Source organism: Nilaparvata lugens, chromosome 4, assembly GCF_014356525.2.
Source record: "Nilaparvata lugens isolate BPH chromosome 4, ASM1435652v1, whole genome shotgun sequence".
NCBI lineage: Eukaryota > Metazoa > Arthropoda > Insecta > Hemiptera > Delphacidae > Nilaparvata > Nilaparvata lugens.
The window spans coordinates 61,387,471-61,393,380 of record NC_052507.1 but is presented as its reverse complement, the minus strand read 5'-3'; the positions used below and the strand labels follow the sequence as shown (position 1 = coordinate 61,393,380).

The window sequence follows — 5,910 nt, the reverse complement described above, 5'->3', positions numbered from 1 at the left end:
GTTGCGATTTCAATTTATTCCTCCATATTATGCTTTTCATTTCATTAAAGGTTTCATAGAAAAACAATACACATTAGGTGTTATTTTACTCACCGAGTTTTGCAACCAAACAGATATGAAATAACTTTTTTCGTTAGAAAATTAATATTATAAGACCCTTTGTAGTAAACGTGTTCAATCAAGCTAACGGAATAGGATAGTGTGAACCTGGTCTTCATTTATTCCAAAGTTGACCTTTTCCACCGGACGACCGGGCACAGCTGATGATGTGCAGACCCGCCTTAATATCAAAACATGTCTCAACATTTCATGAGTAAATATTTTTAAAAATGGTACTTGAATTTTTATTTCTTGAGAATAATCATTATTTGATAACTTATAATTTCGATATTATAGCAATAAAAAGCTCAAACATTAGGAAATAAGGCAAGTGGAAGATAATCATTTTCTGCTCTACTAACTGTAGCTAATCTGTACCGAACATGCTATTAAGCCAAACTCGACAGTGGGTAGCCTATTATTCACGCCCCTTTGTTTGATAAGCTGTTACTAACTTCACATACTATGAGGGACCCATTGCCTACCCTACTCAAAAATGCATTGAGACTAAAGATCCATCAGAATTGTTAAACACCATCATGCCAAGGAATCAATAATGAATTGTAATGAGAAGATTAATTGCTTTTACTTTCAAATTATTTGATAACATACAGTAAGCAATCTATAGAGGAGCATTCGACTTTATATAGAGTATTGTTCATGTCAATGTTTTATAGAGGGAATTCCCAATTTTCTAGATGGTTTACATTGAGTACATTACATAGCGATGTAATACGTACATAAAATACATAGGGGAAGGAAACGATGGTAGGTAATATAGGCAACATGATTTGGGAAGGTCTAATACAAGACCATGTCTTCAATAACCCTGAATATAACTATACAAAAATTTAAATGACTTCATCAGTCTTTTAAATTCAGTTGCTCAAATTAAATTATGTGGAACTAACAATATCGCTTTTATTTTACTTTAACAAGGAGAAATTACACAATAGGTACAGTATCTCGCTGTTCATAGTGTAAATTTTAAATAACTTACGCTCATCAATGGAATCCAATATATTTCAAAGAGGAACATGAATTTAACTAAGGAAGGTTATTAAATTGACAATATTGTGATGATTAAAACTAATAAAATTATTTTATGAGGAAATATTTTTATGTTCAAGTTAAGTACGGTAGCCTACCTATTTCATAGCTTTTTAGAGTACGGTAATAGTCGAACAATATTTTAATGAAAAATACTTATGAACCACTATCATGAATTTTTTAAGGTTCAATTGAAAACAAATTTGAAGTGAGCATGATTTTGAAAACATAATCACAAAATTTTTGAACTAAAGAAATGTTTCCATCATCCAACGCATTTCTATCATTCTCCATTATTTTATCCCTTTTCCCGGTTCATTCTCTTCCTCAAGGAATTACTCTCCTTCTCAGCACCCAGCTTTCCTAGTCTCTCTTTTAAGAGACCGAGGAAAAGTGGATCAAGGAGATGAAAATAAAAAAACTAATCACAAATCAAATCAAGATTCTGAGAAAGATGAAGCGGACTGAGCAGAAGCCTTTTATTAGAAGTAATTTGATGAGTAATGTGTGGTTTCAGCTACATAAATTGACCACATATCTAATATTTATTACAAGTTCAATCACTCATTTTTTTCAAGGATTTAGAAATCTCAAAATAATGTTTCCTCTTGATAATCTCAAGATAATGATCTATATGATAAATAAAAATATAAATCTCAGTACGCACCCTTTTAAATTGATTTGAAAATGGCATTAATGTCCGAAACATGTTGTGACAAAATAATTTAAAAGGGTACTGAGATTTATATTTCTATTTATCAAACGTAGCCCTAAAGAAAAACGACAATAAAATGATCTATATGAAGTATAAAATATTTTCTAAATCTAAAATTAAAACAAAAATATATAAAGTTTGTCATGGAAACATTTAAAACAAAATTTGAACAACGTCAAATTACTTTATAGAAAATTCATGAGACAACACAACCAATTTTACATGCAAAATTACAAGTACTATATGCATAAAGGTGCATATGAACTTTTAAAGTACTATAATGCATAAATTACAAGTACTATACATAAAGGTGCATATATATAAATAGTACATATAGGTACGGTACATATAGGCCTATTACAAAACTATAGCTATAGCCTACTCAAGTCGGTATTTTTTTACAAGTGAAACCCTATAACAATTGATACTCTCCCAACTTTCTTTTGTGGGATTTTCAAGTATATTTTATCAAGGCTAAAAATAATTGGGATTTAATAGTATGAAACAATCTAGTTTCATGGGAAAAACAATATGCATAAACAACTATTCAACTATGTGAACACAGAAAAAACCTCAATTACAGTACATTGCATGTTCAAGATTAAATTGTAGAAATCAATTTATAGTGGTAGCTTTGTCTAATGAGCATTCTTTTAAGCTAGACAAAAACTAAAAAGCATTTACAATCCCAAGTTTGTCTAATGAACTCATTTTTCAAGTCAAAAATTGAGTGAAAAGAGTTGTAAATCGGTAGAATCTAAGGAGTAGAGTCTGGAAGAGAGGATACAAAAGTTTGTTTTTGTTCTATGAAAAATATGCATAATCTCAATTAGAAGATAGAGCCTACGTCTCAAATTAATAGAGCCAGAAGAAAAGTGATTTAGCCCAAATATGATTTTTTATTTTGAATTTGGTTGAATTGTTTCAAGCCTTGTAGCCTATAACTATGTAGCAATACTGTACGGTATAGATGTTTCAATGAAGGCTCTAAAGCAGTAGATGACTCTACCGATATGTCTGAAGCTGACTCATTTTGTAGCTATGATAATTACAGCTCTTAAAATAACAGACTGGCATACCTAGTCTTCAATCTTCTCATGTCTTCGAATAGCGTTCTTCTGAAGAAGAATTCGAATCGGGAGAAGCCATGCTGAAAATGATAAATGGAAACGTTAAGAGAATAAAATATATACCATCCACCGTTATAGAGCATTCATTATTAGGCCTAGTTATAAAGCGTCTTTTTTAGAAGAATCACTCAGATAACTTGAACATTTGATTTATATAATATGGGTTTTCACCATTAATGGAACTTAATATTTCGATGAACCCAATTTTAAAAATATATGCATCTATTGCTCAAGTACCATCACATAATAATTATTTTATTGCTTGTAAAGTCAAGTTGAGGAAAGGTAGATCTGATTTTATACGCTAAAGTTTTTTTTATTGCGGGTGATGCCTACATGAGCTTATAGCTTGTGCTTGAGTAATGAGGAGTGCGTGGATGATTTTATGATATAATCAAACGTACATGCCTACAGCGGGATTCGAACCCACACGACGAGGTAGCTACAGCAGACGGAAGGGTGCACTTAGTCGTCTCGGCTATCCTGGCCGGAATTGCCAAGTTTTCTGGTATTCCTTAAACCGATTTGATAAGTCAATATAAGTGTTATAGTAATAGCAGTTCAATTATAGCTCTAACATAATGGATTATATTCACAGTGTAAAAGTTAAAACTTCTGATCAAGGAGTTAGATGAGTAAGTGCATTTCAACCACCTATGTGAGATAGAAATTTAAGGTCCGAAATTCAGCCGGGATCGACCCCAAAGTCAACAACGGTACAAAGTCAACAATGGGTTCTACATTTTCCTTAATCTATTTGGTATGATGAAGAGTTTTTTCTTATTAAATTCAAGCAATATTTTCAAATCCAAACTAACACTCACTCGAAGTGTGAGAAATTTAGTTTATAAATACCACTTCTTATTTGGTGTTTCTAATAAAACAGTGATATTACTAATCTATAATATGCATGTTGACCTGATTTGTCCAACACTTACTCCTGGAGTCTTCAAGAGATGATCTTGGAAAACATACAGAAAAAAATAAGAGAGAACTTATTTACTACTGTGAAGCACTTCCTGTAATGTTTCTAGAAATGCGATTTCCATCACCGCCAATGAAATAGGTAGTAATGATTCATAAGGAAAATGTCAGCGGTGTTTTCATTATTCGGTATTTCTGAAAATAGGTTGATTCAGGTATGAAATCTATCACATTTACGCATCTTCGTTAATTCATTCGATTGATGGCGTTTTACCTCTCTCCCAAGATTACAAGTAAATACTTTTATAAATTATTTCTGAACGAGGAAGGAAAAATAACCTATTGTCTCTGTAATATGTCAACGGTTGTCCATATTAGCTCTGTTGTAATTCTTGTGTGCGCATGTTATTGAGACTATGACCATGCGTGGAAAATTGTCTCCATTCAGAACTTGGAAATTACAAAAAAAAATCTTGTAGAGAATTTCTATAGACTATAAAAAATATAGGAAGAATAAATTCGTATGCTTACTCCTAAAAAGATTACAGTATATATATTAAATGATATTAATATTTTATTATATGTATTCAAGTGTCCCCACGCAGGGTAGCCTATAGGGAACGCATATTAGAAATTGGGAAACAATATTGTATTTGCTTTTTGGAATGTATTTGATTTTTTATCTATTTTTTGAATAAAGAATTAATATTCTAATAAATATATTTTTTTAGATAAATGCTCACTAAATGAGAAATTTCTTTCTGTTATTAATTAAGAGATACAAATAAAATCTAATTTCACTTACATAGATGAATGAACCAAATCTAATACATTATCTTTAAAAATGTATTATCTCTATTTATTGTAACTTCAACTCTATCTCTCTAATGAATCTTTATCTAGAACAGAGTTCTACCCGATTTAATGCCTCGCTTACTTGAATAATGTATTCAATGAGCAAATACGTCACTAATCACTTATGAATTCACCTTCGCTAATAGATTCAGTGAAATCATGGGGTTCCTGCGTCCAATGATCCTCTGCCGGCAATGGAGAACCCTGAGGAGAGAATCTCGAATCCTGAGTGAGGAGGAGGGGTAGAATGCTCCCCTCTCAACCCTCAACTACCTACGTCACTTGTAGGGAGCGACTCGTTTCAAACTGTCAGCATTGGTTGAATGGGAAACATTGATGTGATTTAGAAGGAATGCTGTCAGTTTGCGTCATTTGTAGGAATCTGGATGCTTTGAGAGGCGCGATTGAAAAACTTGTTTGCTATAAATCATCGCGTTCACAGCCACACTTGGCTGCTGAATAACAAGTGAATTCACAACATTCAACTATCTTCAGATTTAGATGTTATTTTGTTGGTGCGTTCTCATATGGCTTTTTCAGACTCGTTAATGAAATGATAAGTCGAGAATTACAGTAATATATTCCGTGGAGAGCATAACAATCCAATCCCCAAAAAGTCAAGATTTATTTGTTTACAATACCATTCTCCTTTCATTTACGTGATGTATGAATATCAATTAGAACAAATCAAATGGGAGTGGTAGGAGACTACCAAATGACTATAATTCGATAGGTTACTATATAATTACATACAAAGAACGCTCTATAGGCCTAAATAGTCTTAAAATTTAATTAACTTTTACCGTACAACATAGGCTTAATTTACACCAATAAATAATAATTGGAGAAGGAATGTGAAATATTCAATTGAAAAGCTCAAAAAGTTGTTCCATATTTCACTAGATGTTTCTATTAACCTTTTTTTATCAAGTGTTATTCCCAATTTTGATAATGATTATCAGTATAAAAAGTACTACCCGTAATATCATAACTATAATTATCAGGGATGAAGTTTCTCAATCAAAACTTAGATACAAAAATTACTATAATAATTAGATTAAAACTAACAAACCAATAATGATTATATTTGAAAAGTATTTTCAACTTGCAATGAGTGAATCATTATTCTTTTAATGG

The 5,910-nt window shown here is 31.6% G+C and overlaps 1 long non-coding RNA gene across 1 annotated transcript in view; it reads right to left on the bottom strand.

Annotated features, from left to right (window-relative positions):
- Positions 1 to 3,637, bottom strand: part of LOC111044532 — a 34,831-nt gene extending 31,194 nt beyond the window's left edge. The window contains exons 1-2 of the long non-coding RNA XR_002605646.2: positions 3,399 to 3,637; positions 2,944 to 3,014 (exon numbers count right to left, since the gene is read on the bottom strand). This is a non-coding gene — a long non-coding RNA (uncharacterized LOC111044532). The remainder of the gene's footprint in view (positions 1 to 2,943; positions 3,015 to 3,398) is intronic.
- Between the last annotated feature and the right edge of the window lie 2,273 nt (positions 3,638 to 5,910).